This window comes from Equus quagga, chromosome 13 (genome assembly GCF_021613505.1).
Source record: "Equus quagga isolate Etosha38 chromosome 13, UCLA_HA_Equagga_1.0, whole genome shotgun sequence".
Taxonomy (NCBI): Eukaryota; Metazoa; Chordata; class Mammalia; order Perissodactyla; family Equidae; genus Equus; species Equus quagga.
This window is the reverse complement of record NC_060279.1, coordinates 7388887-7407035: the sequence shown is the minus strand read 5'-3', so window position 1 is coordinate 7407035 and position 18149 is coordinate 7388887. Positions and strand designations below refer to the sequence as shown.

The window sequence follows — 18149 nt, the reverse complement described above, 5'->3', positions numbered from 1 at the left end:
ATTGTTGTGATGTCAATTCTCCCCATCATAAAACACCCTTTAAAAAGTTTATTAGGGGCTGGCCCCATGGCCGAGTAGTTAAGTTTGTGTGCTTTGCTTCAGCATCTGGGGCTTGCCGGTTTGGATCCTGGGGACGACCTACACACCACTCATCAAGCCATGCTGTGGTGGCGTCCCACATAGAAGAACCAGAATGACCTACAACTAGCATATATGACTATGTACTGTGGCTTTGGGGAGAATTAAAAAAAAAGGGGAAGATTGGCAACAGATGTTAGCTCAGGGTCAATCTTCCTGACCAAAAAGTATATTTAAAAAATAAAAGTTCATTAAACTCTGTTCAGCCTGCAAATCTGTGCTCACTCTGATTCACCCTCTCATATTCTTCCTTATCTCAAACATCTCCAAGCTTGCCAACTCAGCATGTGAAAAACCTTTTAGAGTATAGATTCTCATTAGAAAGGGAGAGACTGAATATTTTCAATTTTATTTAGACTTTGAGTTAAATAAGCCAGGATTCATTTTCACATCTGCAGGAAGGGAAAGAGGAGCTCTGAGATTTTATACTTGTACACATGTGTATACAGTCTCATGTCACTTAACCATGGGGATACGTTCTGAGAAATGCGTCATTAGACAATTTCCTCATTAGGCAATTTTCTCATTGTGTGAACGTCATAGAGTGTCCTTATACAAACCTAGATGGTATAGCCTACTACATGCCTAGGCTACATGGTGCTAATCTTATGGGACTACTGTTGTATATGCAATCTGTTGTTAACCAAAATGTCATTATGCAGTGCATGACTGTACATATCTGTAATTAAACTTCTAGGCTAAACTCTGATACTCAAAGGAGTTTCTCATTAATAAAATGTTAGCAAAACAGCTGGAAGAAGCACTGGGAATGAAAGCATTCTGAGCAAATTGTAAAAGGGTTGGGGTCTCTGAACTTCACTGACAGCTCTTGTCCTGGGGGGCTTTACTGTCTGATCCCATTGGGTCAGGATGGCATTTCTGGCCTCATTCCACTTCCCTGGTCACATCAGCTGAAACTGGTATGGGCTGCTGCAGGGACCAAAGTACACCTCCAGGGCCAGCTGGGGATCATGAGGAAGAGTCACGGTATGTTAGGCTTGGCCCTTATGTAGGAGCCCAGCTCATCCATGTGTGTGATGTAATCTGTCTTCAAAGTCTGCCTCTGGCCAAACCCGATAAAAGAAAACAATATATTAGAATAAGTGTCACAGTTGCAAATAGAAGCACATTTTCTATCTCAGAGAAGTAGTATTTTAGTTAGCACCTCCAGTAATATCCATACTCCTTTCTTTTCCAAACAGTGAATTTATCATTTATTCTTTGGCAGTAAATGAACTAAGTAAGCTGTTTTTTTTCCCTCCTTCCTAATCTCTATCCAAGTTTGAGATCACTTCGGACTTTTGCCTCTGGTCATGTGGCCTGGAGTAAACCGACTCCAGGGTCTCAAGCTGACGTATTAACTTGTTTTGCCCTTCAACACGTGAGTCTTCCTTATCTGACCTCGCTTAGGATCTGCCTCAGTGTTAAACTCTTACATCCATGTGTTTAACATTGGATTTATGCATGGTTTTAATATTGCTGCAATTCGCTAATATAAATTGTTTCATTTTTTTAGTTGGCATGTGGGCTCATTTGCTTTTCGGAACCCTGAAGAGCAGCCTACCATTTACGCAATAAGATTGATGCCGAGGCCCCTCTTTTTCCTCCTCTTTGTTCCTATTAGCCTCTAACATAAAGGGTAGTAAGTGGAGTGAGCTGCTGACTTTTGGCACACAGCAGGGCCCCCGTCACAGAGCCGTCCCGGGAACTGGAGGAGTGCAAGGGAGTTTTGTGGAGTTCGAGGATTCCACGTCTTCTTTTGTCTAGGTCCTTAGCCAGCGACCACCTTGGGGCATTCAATGAATGACACGTTGGGGGCTTGAAAGAGGAAAGAAACTTCCTAGACAGTCACTTATTCATCCGTTAAGTGTGATCCATTATCTAACTATTCTTTCAACAAATTTCCATATGTAATTTGAAAAGGATTTACTTTTATAGAAGTAATTAATATGAAAAAATTACATTTGTATAGCTACTTAAATGCCTTTCTATAAATCCCATTTATGGTGTAGTTGGATGAATTAGATGTGAATAATCTTTTAGGAGAAAGTACTAGGGCAGGTGAACTCAATAAAATTCTTCATTTGGTGCTCTTATTACAGCACTGCTAGTGTTCCGTTTCCAGCTCGCTGACTTGCTGACAGACATGCGGCTGGTGGAAAAGGAGCTCTTGGAGAAAGCATTAGAGTCCTCGGTCAGTCTCCACACTATTGACAGTTCGAGTTGGATAATTCTTTGTTTAGGCGGACTGTCCTCTGCATTATGGGATGTTTAGCAGCATCCCCGGCTTGCACCCATGAGATTAGATTAGCATGTCCTTTTCACTTGCAAAGACCAAAAACGTCTTCAGACTTTGCCAAATGTCCTCTGGGGGGCAAAATCACCCCTATTGAGAACTTCTGCTCTAGAGTTAGACAGAAGAAGTGTAATGACTACTATTTGTCCATCTAATACTGCTTGATTATAGCAAATGTTCCAAAAATGTGAACTTTGACTAGTGACAATATAATACAATATATTAACGTTTTCCTATATATCAAGGCAAATTTTAGGATTTATTTCATTAGCAAGTAGAATCTCTCTCTTTTTTTTTTCTTCTGCTTTATTTCCCAACTCCCCCTCCCCCACCCCCCGCCCCCGGGTACATAGTTGTATATCTTAGTTGCAGGTCCTTCTAGTTGTGGGATGTGGGACGCTGCCTCAACGTGGCCTGACGAGCGGTGCCATGTCCGCGCCCAGCGTCCGAAACCTGGGCTGCCGCAGCGGAGTGCGCGAACTTAACCACTCGGCCACGGAGCCTACCCAAGCAAGTAGAATCTCTTACCACTTGAGTTTCTTCTCCACTTTCTCATCAATGTTATCCATCATTTCATTTGTAGTTGGCAAGGTATATGAGTCTAGGAAGGAAATGAAGAGAGAAATATTGAAAAAGACAAATAAATCAGAAGTATATAATGACACATGATGAATATCATTCAGTACTTCTGAATTATATCCTTAAAAGATTTTGTAGCAAGAGGAGCTGCCTTTGGTAGCTTTAGCAGAATAACAATTTTCAGAAACAAAGACTCGAGAAGTCAACAAACCTGCTCTGGGAATAGTGAAGCTGGCCTGCAGTCGGAGAGCGACAGCAGACAAATTTATATCCTCAAATCACCCAATCTTATATTTCTGTGACATTATGGAGGGCCTAATCCTCAACAAGCCTCAGGTACACTGCATGCACGTAATAGCTTAACAGTTTCTTCATGTTTCTTGTCTGCATCTTCTTATTAAGAAGTCTCTCAAGAAAGAATCTGGTAAAATAATTCACTCTAAGGTACACGGCAATTAAAACAGGACAATGGAAGGAAGCATAGGTTTTCCAACATCAGCTTGCAGCCAGGGAGGATATTTTAAGGAGCAGCAGAAAACTTTCAGTTTCTTGCAAATTTCACTACATCAGTGGAGGGCTTATCTGGTTGCTGTTAGTAGTTCATTTGCCTTTGTGACAATGGCAGGAAGTTATTATGACATTCACAGTACATGAACGCTTCCCAGTCACTACTAGCATCTTCTCTCAGCCTGGTAGTACCCTGTGGTCAGGTGTTTGCTGGGCCCCCACTGGAAAGTAAGAGACCAGAATTTTGGTCTGTTTTGCTGGATGTTGTGTTCCAAGTGCCAAGACAGAGCCTGGCACATAGCAGGTGCTCAACAAATATTTGCTGAAATGCATAAATGAAGCCTTTGTTTCATGTAAATTTTTTTGGTGTATGAACTGTATCCAATCTTCCCATAAAACCTCAGATGCTTGGCACTATTGTGCCTTTCAAGAGATAAAAGACAGTAGAAGTATTTTACAGGGGAGCACCCTTATAAAAGATTTTATGAGAGTGTTTATTTAAATAATGATCCTTCGTGATACATTTGAAATGGAGGTTTATTTATTCATAACATTTTTAGAAAACATACACACACTCTATGATTGTAACATTTTCTTTATTACCTATAGTCTAAGTTTTTATGGATAGTATGTTAGGTAAAGTACACTTATATTGGCCAAGATTCTCAAACCCTTAGGTTCGAGACACTTTCAATAACAATGATGATCAATGTGATTGGAGTAAATTGAAATCAATGTATTTGAGACACTGTCTTTCTCCATGTAATCTTCATATTCTTGATTTCCTCACATAAGCATACTGGTAGCCCCTGGAGACCATGGGTCTAGATTGGAGGGAGGGGGAGAAGACTGTCAATAGAGTAGGAGTGATCTGACATTGCTATTCTGACACAGGCTGACACCAAGAAGGTCTCCAGCAGGCCCCTGGCACCCACTGGGGGCCCTTCCAACTTTTGCAATGTACCTTGACATTGCAGTGACCCATTGCTGTCCTCTTGCTTAAAGCTTTGCAAAGTCCTCCCCAATTGCCCTACAAGAAATCTAAGCCCCCTAACACAGCTTATGAGGCCCTCCTTGCTCTGGTCTCTTCCTCCATCTCTTGCCACACTCTGCCTCTGCTTTATATTCCCTTATACCAAAATGTTTCCTGTTCCTCACATACTCCATGCTGTTCCTCATTGTTATGCCTTTCCTAGTGCTGGTCCCTCTTCATGGAATAACTCACTGCCCAACTCCCCTCACCAGAACACCCTAAACCTTCCCCTATTGTGGCATTCCCACTACTCTATTTTAAACTCTGTGAGGTCAAGGAGCATGTCTGTCTGGTTCCCTTTATGTTCCTAGGACCTAGTACAGTGCTTGGCATATAGTAGTTATCCAATAAATGTTCATTGACTAAATGAATGAAAAACAGAATGGCCCCACCTCCTTGCAAACACTTTAGAAGCCCAGTGGGCCTGCAGGTCAGCTGTGGGGATGGCAGCCCCAAGGGACTGGACACAGCCAATTACAGCCAAGTTTGGTTCTCCACCAGTGGGGGAAACTGCCTTTAAACAAGCTGACCTCATTGTTTCTGCTTTTGATGATGGAGTCATCAAGGAAGGGGTAGGTGTAATCATAGCCTGTTGCAAAGATGATGGAGTCAATGGCCTCAAACACAGTCCCATCCTCAAACATGGCTGAGGTCTCTGTGAACTCCTTCACAGAGATGGACACGGTGCCACGTAGGATGTGGGATGGGAGCTCATCATTGAACACAGGCTCTTTCCTCAGGATACTGTACAGAAACAAGAGACAGAGGGCCTTGCTATCAAGTACCTCATTTACAAGAAATATCTGCAACAGCCTGCAGCATTGAAACCAAATTTGAGCAGTTAAATAGCAGCATGAGGACCACTGAACCCTTTTCTTTTAGGCAATTCTTGTCCTATTGCCTATAACAATCTTTAAGATTTCTGTCTCAGCTGACTCTCTGGGCCCCTTGAAACTTGAAGGTTCTCTTATGGGCACTTATGTTATTTGGAGACTCACCAAATAGACGAGAATAAAACTAATTCCTAGACATAATAAAGTGGTTAAGAGAGCTGACTCTGCAGCCAGTTAGCCAAAGTTGGTAACCTTGCTCCATCCCTTACTAGATGCTACTTCTCCATATTTGTTTCTTTATGTTTAAAATAGGGATAATATAGACTCTACCTTGTAGGGTTGGTGTGAGGATTAAATGAACAATTATCTGTAAAGCACTGAAAAGAGTGCCTTATTATAAGTGACCTGTTCCTATAACTAAGGTCTCATCCTACATGAGGAAACCCAGTCAGCTCTGCGGGATGTTTCATTGCCATGGTTGGTTTCCTTTCATTGGCTTGTGGTCGCAAGAGAAAGTATACAACTTGGATACTGCACTTCAGTTGCCAAAATTCTAGAAATGATGGTTTTTTTTTTTTTGATAATATTCTTCATTTTGACTTAAGTTTCCTTCAGGGATTCTGGAATTTCCTACAACTATCTCAAACACTAAGAAACTTTATAAGTCTTAGAATTTGTCTCTATGCTTCTACACTGTTCTTGACCTCTATAATTCTGCAACCTCTTCTTTTATCTTATAAGGTGGCCAAAAGTAGGTAACAGCAAAACCTGTTTTCCTCCCCAACCCTTCCCCACATGAGAGGTGTCATCAACACCTCAGGGTAACTGGAATCCTTTCCAGGAGGCAACTCAGTTTTCAGAATGAATGGATTTCCAAAATTATGTTTTTGGTTTTTTTTTGAGGAAGATTAGCCCTGAGCTAACATCTGCTGCCAGTCCTCCTCTTTTTGCTGAGGAAGACTGGCCCTGAGCTCACATCCGTGCCCATCTTCCTCTACTTTATATGTGGGACGCCTACCACAGCATGGCTTTTGCCAAGTGGTGCCATGTCCGCACCTGGGATCCGAACCGGCGAACACCGGGCCACCGAAGTGGAATGTGTGCATTTAACTGCTGTGCCACTGGGGCAGCTCCCCAAAATTATGTTTTAATTGTCTAAAGGACAAAGCCAAAATATAGCTTGCAGTTACTCTTACAAGACAAAAAATCTTAACTAGCTCACGCTTCGGAACTTTATTACATTAAACATAATTTTAAATGCATGAAATCAACATTTTTTACCTTAGAATATGGAAGTCTGCCAGCCTAGGTGGGGTAAGTGCAATGGAGTCAGGGTTTGTCTATTAAACCTGGCATTTACTATTCCCATTTACACTTTCTCTTACTTTTCCTTAATCCGTTTTTCTAAACACAAGGAAACACTTTTGCTAGCATGGGCCAAAAGGTGAAATTTCTAATGAATCCTTTCTTTCCTTACCCACTTAAATATTTTTCTTTTCTATTGATATACTGATTCTTCTCCCTAGGATGCCTTTCTAATGAGTAGGTGTTGGGCTCTGTCTCTATAGAGAAGTAAATAAACAAGCCTACCAGTTATACAGGCTCCATCAGTTCCGTGACTCTCCATTGCGCTGCATGCTCCGTGCTTCCTGACTGTCCTGCAGAGATGTCACCCCATCGGTGGCAGAGGAGGTGTGTACATTCATTTTGAGACTTCCTACTTGCTCAGAAATGTTGATTAACACTACTTTGTTAATTACTCCTTAGAAGCATATCAGAAAATTTGAGACTAATAAGAACCAATATTTGTAAAGCTTTATAGTTTACAAAGTAATTCTTATATTTTTTATCCTATTGAATACCACAACAGACTTGAGGAGTAGGTATTATTATTGCTATCCCCATTTACCCATAAACATGGACAAGATATTCCTCAGAAAAACAATTTATGAGTTGGCTCAGCCCTCAAAATTCTACACTATGGCTTCTGGCTACCATACATGATTCCTGCATGTCAGGGCGATCCAGCTGCCTGCTCCATCCCCATTTTGTATTCTTCCATACTCCTTTCCTCCCTCAACTAATTTCAATAAGATTTTCATCCCATACATGGTCTCAGGTATATCACGTCACCTATGCATTCTTTAATTTAACCCCTCGAGTCTCAATGAGACAACCAAAGTAAGACCTAGAGAGAAGAAATTCAGCTGAAATGAGTACCCCACTCTTTTGAATGATAAAACACGTATTATTTGTAGTACCCATTTAAAGGCATCAGGTCATAGTTCTCACTCTTAAACCACATGTTCATCTTCTTGACATATAACAAGTCAGAGGCAAATGAAGGAAGGGTGTTCTGGAGAAAAGATGCAAAGCGGGTAACATACAGTACGTCCCAAGGATAGCCATCTGTCGGTGTCGCAATCCAATGTGCACATCAGGATAGATGCGGAGAGGGCTGATGGCCACTCTGAGTTTATTATAACCAGTGTTTCAATATATACATTGCTTACATCTGTTAAACATACACAGGTGTTCCAGATGAAGTAATTAGCGAATGCCAAGAATTCTTAGTGATTTCTCAAGGAGCCCTCCCTTGGCCTCTGTTTTGATATCATGTTATTGCTGTGCTCCTATATTTTTATCTTGGAGCGAGCAAGGTCTCTTAGGCAACGGTCCCTCCTGCTCCTGATATCAATATTGTTTCTCCATCTGTGCCCCCCAGGCGGCTGCCGCCTGTCTTAGGTTGCCCCCCCAGGGGGTCTTACCCGTCATTGGCTAACCGGCCTTCTCACCTCAGGGTCACAGTTTGTTGGCAATCTTTTTCCAGTGATTATTAACCCTTCCTGTGTCAGGGGCGGCTACACCATCATCCCAAAACTGACTCATGACCCAGGAACCACTTCTGGTACTGATAATGGCCTGTGGGAAAGGCAACATGGGTTTCAAGATCACTCTGTAAGAAGTAAGCAAACATGACACGATTATGGACATCTCCATACATTTCCCTCAATATTCAGGCAGGAGCATTTTTAAAGAGGTGGGTCAAGATGAATAGTCCATGACTGAAGGTAGGTAGAGGCAGAACAGCTCCCTCTCTGCACCCCAGAAGGCTAGTGCATAGCTGTTGAAAGAATAAGAACCTGACATCTGGGGACAAAAGGGCTCTGTATTCAAGTGTGACTGACAGGTTTAACCTTCACGTACTCATACCCAGATGGTGGGTCTGGGAGGGACCAGCCAATCCAGTGAGCCGCAGCAGGAGTGGGTGGCGGTAGTTGCTGGGTTGGATGGGGGAAATGTAGCTAAGCCTCTAGCTGAAATTAGGCTCAGAAGATGCCAAGGATTTAGTTCTGGTCTCTGTCCCCTTTCTCCTTTCCAGCCCTCCCTACACATCCACCCCAGCGCCTCTGCTGGACATCCCAAATCATGGCAGCTGCCTCAGCCCTGAGACAAGCCTGGCTGCTTATCTATTTTACCGTCTTTCTAATAACCCAAGGGGATTTGACTTAAAAATAAATCCTTAGGTTTTATTTACAGCTACTTAAGAATTTATTTATCAAGAACCTATTTCTTTAAAAATATGTTAAGTTCCTTCAGGGTCTACTGGTCATGTATGACTCAGTTGGAGCCCTTTGGGAGGTCTTCCTTGACTTCGTTCAGGCTGTTAGGTTCTCTTTTCACAGTGCTGCCACTGCCACACTTAATGTCACTGAAGTCTCATGACCTCCTCTTGCCATGGTTTGTGTACCTGTCATCCAACCTCCACCCATTACTGCTCCTTGAAGTCAGGAAGTAGTCTGACTTACTTCTGTATTTATTTCTAGTCTGGCATAGTTCTGACACATAAGTCTCAGATGTTTGTTGATCACTGGTTGATGAATTGAGAAACGATACTAAGAACCAAATCTTATGTATCTTCCAGACCTTCAGAGTGGGGAGCACAGCAGCTCTTGCATGGTAGCTGATAAGAAATACTGTTAAATAAATAAAGGTAGAGCTTGACTAGCACACAGTTTTCTTGGAGGTGATCAGAAGATAAAATTAAAGCCCAAAATGCACACACATATATTTACGCATGTACACTTACCTCTGGTTCCAGCAGAACATACTTGCTTACCAGCATGGGCCACATTACCTTGCTTCATGGAGAGAATGTCTCAAGTCCTCCTGATTTGACGGGCACATAGAATAGTTGGATCCCTTGTGGCATGACATGGCAAACACCCTCCCCAGTGCCCGGGCTGTCGATTCAGTAGCACAGTTGTAGCCTAGGATGGCTTCCCCAAATCTTTTATGTCATGTACCTATGTAGCCAGATGACTGAGTTCGACAGAAACGTCAGATCCTGAGTTCCCCAGGTCAATCACAAGGACCCTTTGCCCCTCGAAGGCTTCTGGGCCCCTATAGTCACGGCTGTGGCGGTAGCGGCCTTGAAACTGGTGTAGGCCTAGTGAAACACAGGTAATGGTTTCAGTTGATTCTCAGAAGAAATGCTGAAGAATCACTTTTTTATTTTTTTTAAACCTAATATCAATCTTAATTTTTAAAAAAGTTCCCTAGTTGAAATGCTTCTATCCTTTTAGTGGTTTTTGATATTAAACTTCCAAATAATTACTTTAGTACCTTAAAAAAAATACTTAAGGGATGGGAACTTATATTTTGATAATAATAATGGCTAGAATTTATTGAGTACTTACCATGGGCTAGGCCCTCTGCTAAAGGGTTTATATGTCTTGGACATTTAGTCTTTTTTTTTTTAACAGTTTAATGATGTTTAATAAATTTATATGTAACCACCACAATCCAGCTTTAGAACATTTTCCATCATCTTCCAAAATTCCCTGGAGCCCATTTGTAGTCAACTCCCCTCGCAGCATGAGGCTAAGAAGAAAAAGAAGGTGTTCCTGTAAGTCACTCAGTGCCGTTTTGAGGGCGGTGTGAGGGACAGAGTGAACGCTTGGACGGTGAACTTACAATGAACTAGGAGGAAGTGAAGTTTTTGTGACGAGGAATTATTTCTAATACATGGTAAGTAGCCATGCTGGGTAAGACAGGAGGGGCTGAAGCGTCACGGGACACACAGCACATGATAATGAGAGCAAATATTTACGCAGTGCGAATGCTGCCCCGGGGCTCTTCTAAGCACTTGTGCAACACACAGTAACCCTCTGCGGTGGTACCACGCCCATCCCACCTCACTAAGAGAGAAACTCAGGCCCAGGCAAAGTAAATGAGCAGATGAGGGATGGAACTTGGATTTAAAACCAGGAAGTCTCGTTTTAAAATCCACACGGTCATCAACTACTTTACGCTTCCCATCAGCGTCACCTGGGTTACAAAACCTGACTAAATATGAGGGAGACATTGTATAAGTTGGAGCCAGCTGATGAATGATGGTTAAGATTCTGGGACGCAGAATGAGCAGCCCAGGAAAGAGGCACCGGGTGCAGGGCTAAGGCTGTTTGAACCGGCTGCACTACCAGTGACACAAGTGGAGGTGCTGGTGTGAAGTAGAAAGTTTTGGTGGGAGTGAGAGGGAAGCAATAACTGAGAAGGAGCTAGGCAAGCACACTGGCAACAGTCTCTCTTGGAAGGAGTGTCCTCTGGCAGAGACCAGGTTAGCCATTTAATCCTGATAACATCTCTGAATGGCAGGTAGTGGTATTATCTCTATTTTAAAAGACAAGGAAATTGAAACAAAGAGGTAAGTGGCTTGTCTAAGGTCACACGGTAAGGAACTGAGGACTCAGGAGTTGAACCCAGGTGTTCTAAGCCTACACTCAGAACCCCTAAATATACTGCCTCTATCATTAATGGTTTCGATCTTCTATTCTCCCTGAATCTCTACTCTTTTCATTATCTCAGCCTATGAACATCATGCCTTGAGATAGGAACTCCAATATTTTTGAGCAGACACGTGTTCCTGTGGCAGGGAGGGAAGGAAGGAAGGAGAGCCTTTAGCATAGCACCTGGCACAGAGCTGGCCGTTATACTTAGTCCTCTTATACTAATTACCCCCAGTTTAGCTCTGTGTTTGTAGTCCTGATGTCCTACATGGTTCTGATCTCATACTCATGCTAAAAACACAACTAAATGGTCCAAAGGAGGCTGCAGCTTTTAGCCTATTTGAGCAGCTGTATGGAGTTCAGTGAACTCTTCACCTTCTATTTTGAAGTAGTTTCCAACTTTGGCGTAACCGGAATCACCTGAAGGGCTCCTTAGATCGTAGACTCCTGGGTCTCACTCCAGGTATTTCTGATTCAGCGTGTCTGGGGGAGGCCGGAGAATTTCCCTCAAGTTCCCAGGTGATGCTGATTCTGCTGGTCCAGGGAGCACCCTGTGAGAACCACTGCTCTGTTGTAAATGAATTCGGCGCTTGAGGAGCCACTGAACTCACCAGTTAGTGATATTCTCTCCTTATCAAAGAAACACAGGAAACCAGAAGCCTCAGAACTTGTGTTAAATCTTGGCACTTCGTTTTAAAACCACTGTGTAGTTGAAAAGTGGCTTCTTTTCTAGAAGTGATTAAAGGCTAAATGGAAAATAAACATTTCCTCTCTGTTGCAGGGAGAGGATAAGCGTTCACACAATGTGCTGCCTTGAAAGCCCATTTAACAGCTGGCAGCCTCTGCTTCCCGAGATCCTGAAGGAACTCTAATGAAATGAAGGAAAAGGGTGGAATGGTGTGTTGCTGCCGGATTCAAGACATCTATCTCCCTTCAGCCCCAAACGACCTCTGAAGGGGGACACAAAGTGCTGGAAAGGACTGAGAGGACCGTGTCTCTGGGGGTCTGTTTGAGGCTTCAGTGCCTCGCCTCAAGTTGAAAACAAAACTTCCTCTGCTCATGGTTGCTGTATTTCTCGTACATAGCTAAGCTCAGAGATTTTAACTTTTTAAATCCTCACTTTGAAATTTCTGCTAAGGTCAGAAAAAGGGTGCGGCTCATGCCTGGCAGGATGTCAGGGTTGAATCTGCCCTTCACCCACAGCCCGTACCTGTTGTCGATGGCTGTGAGAAGGAGGGGTGGGAAGGAGCTTTCTCAGCTGCTGCCTGAAGAGAGGGAGGGCTGAGCTGCGGGCTGGGGACTGGCCACAAAAATGTAAGACTGCCCTGGGAAACAGTGGTGATGAGATTTTGGATTACTTCCGATGTTAATGAACCTCTGCTCTTTGCCTCGACCCCAGCCAATCATAACAACAGGAGGGAAGAGTGTGTGCCCTACAGATAATTGGAATATTCCCTAAATAAAACTTTGTTCTCCAAACAAAGGAAAACAAAGGTGTTATATAACAACAGACAATTGCTCCAGAGAGCTCACATTTTCATTATTTCAATGTGTGGGGTGGTTTGAGCCAGTAAGGAGGAAATTAAGCTCAGACTCTGCCTCTGGCTGAGAGATCTTGCCCCGGACCTAGCGATCCAAGCAGCTGTGGGCACATTATCACCATCTGTCTTGGGTTAAAACTGTGTCCTTGTGTCATCTTCCCCACCAGAACATAAGGAACTTGAGGGCAAGGTCAGAGGCTAATTCAAGAACGTTGTGCGTGCATCTAAGCAATGTGCCGCGATCTTCTTTCATACTCCATCTCTGCTTATCGGTGCCATTTCTGCCTGTCTAAATACACCCTTAAGCTTGCCTCCTTCATCATGCCTTTTCTTGCCTTCCCTCTCACCAGCTGGAAGTCATCTCTACCTCTCCTAAGCTCTGATTGTGTTCACCGTCCTCATCCCATATTCACTTGTATTAAAGTTATTCTCATACTTGTTTTCTGTCTGCTTTCAAAATGCCAGCTGCCCGTTGTACCTCTTATCTGCAGCTATAGCTAATATAGTACCCTATACAGAACGTCCTCAAATATGTATTTGTTGAATGAATAAATGCATAAATGAGTGAAACAAAAGTCCAGGTAGTTCCTGGTTTCGTTGTTTTCCCTTCTGCAGTCAAAATGACACTGATCTATTGTACACGGCTTGTTGAGCAACCTCTTCTTACAGCAGCGTTACAATCTTTCAAGGACCTGAGGCTCTATATTGGAGTATATGAAACTTAAAACACACTCACATTCAGCCTGCTAGTGTTTAAACCCCATTTGGTGTTTATTTTGCAGAAAAAACACACAGTGAAAAGTTCAGAATTATCAGGTTTCTCTCTTCCGGAATACCTTCTGATGAACAGGACTTGCAAGATGAAAGCTTATATAACACATCTTTCAAAAACCCCTCTCTGAGCACACATTGTACCAAGCAACCTTTCTTAGAAAAGAAGGAAGTGGTGGGGTGTCTGGAGAGGGTTAAATTCAGAATGTTTGTATGTGTTTACATCCCCACAGGGCCTTCGAGTAGAATTCTGCTTATGCCCAGTGACCTTATGGAAAAGAGACATCCTCTCTTATGGATAACTCAGCTTCTGACCTTGCATCTTACTGCTCTGTCATATATTGCTTCCTTAAATAACCTCTCTGATCTGGCTGCAGTGGTTAGCTTACAGATCCCCGAAGACACCATGTTCATTGCCTTCTCTGTGCCTTTTGTGGAAGGCTGGTCACCCCTACTTAGAAACCTCTCCCACCTGGTACTGGCACACTGTCGGTGACTGCATGTCTATGGGGTACCATTCAGACTGTGATGGGAATGGCACTCTCTGGAATTGTGTCACATAGTGGTCCTCTACTTTCCCTGTCTGAGAACATCCATCAAGTCTCAGCTAAATGCTATCTCTGCAGGGAGATTCCCTTGACCTGCTAACATTTCAATTGTCCACCCTCTTCCAAATCTCAAAGCTCTTGTTTGTTGATGATCATCAAGGGCTACCTTGTTTTGGTAAAATTCTATGGTCTCTTATTTGAAACTCTTAGAGCCAGGTATATTTTCAAATTTGTAGATTTTTGGGTTTTTCTCCACAACACTCTTGTGAGATCTGGCGCAGCACTCCGTAATCAAATGCAGTAAAATTTCTCAAGCAAAACACAAAGTGGGACAAATGAAGACTATAAATAGCCTCATATCAATTCAACTCATGTGTTCTGACCATATGACTTCAGGACAGGTTTTTCTATCAAATGAGTTTTTGCCTATTTTCTGTCAAAGGCTTGTGGGTCTATATTATGGCTTGCTTCACCAAATGGGTTGGAAACCATTTATGTAGAGTCACTATGTCACATATTTGTCATTCCAGTACCTAGCACAAAACTGCCGAAATAGATGCTCAAGCTGCATTTACTTGTTGCTCATGAGGTCATAGAGAACCATTTTATGATTTAGGCTAAGCTGGTCATAATCTCCCGGAGCAAATGGAAATAAAGAACATTGAATTCTTGAAGAAAATAACTCTTGAATATCCCCTAATGGAAATGATCTTATATCTCATATAATACTTTCAGGGTTATAGGAACCTAAATTTTTTGTGAAAAAACTCTTGAGATGAATACAAATGTGTTCTCAGTTAGCACTGATAAAGTCTATTACAGCAATTGGTTGTTGCAGGTTGGGCAAAAACTGAGACCAGGATCGAATATGGTTACAAGGTTAATGATATGATATAATGTCTTCATGCCAAATATGTATCATCTATATTCTGTCACAGTGGCTGGGAGATTCAGGACAGAAAGACTAGAAATTTCCCCAAACCTGGCTTTTGAAATTTTAAAATTGTTTTTATAGTGAATATTTTCTGATTATATTATTTCTCCCACAATGAGCATGAATGGCAAAGACAATACTTGTTCTCTCTGGATTTGGAGTTGACAGAGTATCCAATAAGCACACACACAACACACACAATCATCACTGAAATAACTTACAGTGTCTGCCTAATAGACGCGAGTTAATTATAGAATCATACTTCGTTAGAATTGGAAGGCACATTAGAGGTAACAATTTCCAATCTCTGTATTCGACAAATGAGCATTTGAGGTCCAGAAAGAAAAAAGTGACTTGCCTAAAATCAATCTGCCCGGAAAAGTTGAGACTAGAACTCGGACCTTCTGACTCTAGTCTAGATTTTTCTTCCTCCTCCACCACCCCAACCCACGTTCCTAGAATTTAAGAGCAATAGGGAGAGAATCTTCTCAATTACATGGAGGAGGCAGTGGTGCATTTTTTTTTTTTTTGGCTAATTACTGACATTAGCACCCTTTACAGCCTGGAGATCTGGGCTCTGTCATGCAGATGACAATGTTTAATGAGCTGGAGGAGTCCTGTTCAGGACAAGCACTGCTTGTGTGAAACAGTTTTGAGTGATTGGACATGAGTGTGTTGAGAGAGATAAGACTTTACTTTCCAGATCCAGAACTATTGTGACCTAGCTCCCAAGTCTGAATTTGAACTGATTAGATTTGATTTGCATTGGGACCCATCTCGCTTCTATTGATGTCCCAGTGATGTGCCACTCACCGAGAATTTCCACAGGCCTCCAACATCATTGCTCCTCTCAAAGCGGGTGGGTTCCAGAATCTCTTCCAGACAGCACGTCTGGAGGCTGAGCCAGTAACGCCAGCTCCGATGACGGCCACTCTCTTCCCATGGTCGCCTGTGGGAGGGTCTGGAGAGAGCTTCTTCAGAAGAACATCCATGAATACCTAGGATTTTTCAATAGAGATAACTGGCCAAGGTTTATGTGTCAGGACCCTCACCTTAACACAAGAAGACACAGATGCACACTAACAGTTTTTATGCTCATTATTTTTATCACTTTTGTTATAGTAAGATACTAAATCTGTTTTCTTCTGATTGTTCAAGATGCCAAAAATAGCAGAGTCAGTGACTGTTAGAGCAGGAAGGACTTTGAAATTCATCAATCCAATGCTCTGAATTGCAAAGGAAGCAACTGTCACGCCAAGAAGATTAGAAATTACTTCTTCAAGGTCTCAGAGCTAACAAGTAAAGGAGTCAGAACCAGAACTCAAGCCTTCTGCATGAAATCCACTGTACCAAATCACCCCTACTCACTTTGAAGGCTTGGCGGTAAGGGGCTTTACTCTTAATCAACCGCTTTCCTTTCCCCCGAGAATGAGCAGTTCTCTAAATGTAGAAAAGAATGGCTTTTAACAATGTCTTCTGTTGTAGAAATTGGGGAAGGGGGAGGAGTTATTATTCTTAAAGTAAACATTCCTTTTTCTTTGTATTTTTCATGGTATAGAGCCCTGGTAAAACCTGGAAGAGACGGACTCAGTGTGGTAGGGATAACAGAATAGGAGAGGGGATGGGAGACAGAGGAAGAAGAGGATGGGGGAGGGCAAGAGTGAGGTCCCTGCTCCTGGTTCCAGAAAATAAAACAGTAATTGATATGGTCACCAAAGCTGTAAGGTGAAACCCCTGGGAGATTAAAGGAACAACGGTTCTTTTATTTATTGTTGCTGGAACTATAGAATTATTTTTGGAACTATAGAATATGTAAACAAAGGCTATGCACCTGGCCTATAATGAAAGGTTTTGTTGTGCTAAAGTGAAAAAAAATTTCAATTTTCTGGAAACTTAGAGGGTATGACTTGAGGAGCTGAGCTAACCCTTGGAGATGATGAGTTTGTAAAACTAGTGAATTCAAAGGACAGATTGTGAAGTCACTGAATCTTGTCTCTGGCTCCCTCCCACTTCTATCTGCTCTTCCTGCTTCTATACCTCTCCTTCTCCCACTTCATCCTTCCCACCCTCCCTTCCATGTCCTGAGTGCCTACCATATGTTATGCATTTTGTTAGTCTCTTGGGGATTCAAGGATGAGAAGACACAGTGCTTTCCATCTAGAAGCATACAGTCTAATGGAGAGAGAGATGATCAATGTCACGATGGAAGTATGATCCAGTGCAGTGCTGGCGCTCGGGCAGGAAGATCTAAGTCCACCTGGGATAAGAATAAGAGAGGCTTCCAGAGGAAATGAGAAGGCAAGTGAGTCTTGAAGGAAGAATAGTCGCTTGCTAGGTAGTAGACAACAGACAAGGAACACACGACAGGCAGAGAGAAAAATATGTGCACATGCACAGAAAAGTAAGAGAACATGATAGAGTGAGCTGCAATTAGTTCAGTGTTGTGAACCATAAGGTGATGGGAATAGCAGAAGATGAAATTAAACACTCAGGGACCAGATTGTGAGGGATATTGAAATGCCACACTCAAGGGGTTGGATGCCATCCGCTGGTTTATGGTGAGCCATTCAAGAATTTTGAAGAAGAATGTGACAAGATCAGAAAAGATCAGATTCACATGGAAGCTAGAGTGGACAGTGACTAGACTCAGGGATGTTATTTCAATAGTTTAGAACAGAGATACTGAGGACCTCGATTAGAACAGTGTCTGGGAATGGAGAGTAGACAGTGGAGACAAGAGATACTAAGAAGTAGCTGTTTGGGGACTGGCTGACTGATCACAGACTTGATGCCTCAAAGAAGGTCCTTCCATCTTGAAGATTTTATGTTATGATTTATACATACATCACTCCTGATTTAGTACAGGAAGCAGAAATCATTCTATTTCGTGAATAAAGGGATATAGTACAGGGAATTAGGTGCTTGCAATAGATGGAGGGGCTGGAGGAGCAGAATACAGGGGCCTGCCACAGCTAGGGGCTGTCACACCCCTAGCACTGCCATCCAAAGGTCAGGAAACTGCTATTGCCAAAAACAGACACCTCCAAAGGGTGGGACATGCAGTTTGGCTGAAGTAAACACCCCTGTTGGAGCATATTTGCTGATCAACAGAGTTGCAGAAATTCAGCCTCTGCTTCCCTTTGCCTTCCAAGCCCAGATGTCTATCTCACTGGAAGAAGC

General features: G+C 42.6%; 1 pseudogene; it reads right to left on the bottom strand.

The window, feature by feature from the left end:
* Positions 1 to 636: 636 nt before the first annotated feature.
* LOC124249592 (putative dimethylaniline monooxygenase [N-oxide-forming] 6) lies at positions 637 to 10241 on the bottom strand (annotated as a pseudogene).
* Between the last annotated feature and the right edge of the window lie 7908 nt (positions 10242 to 18149).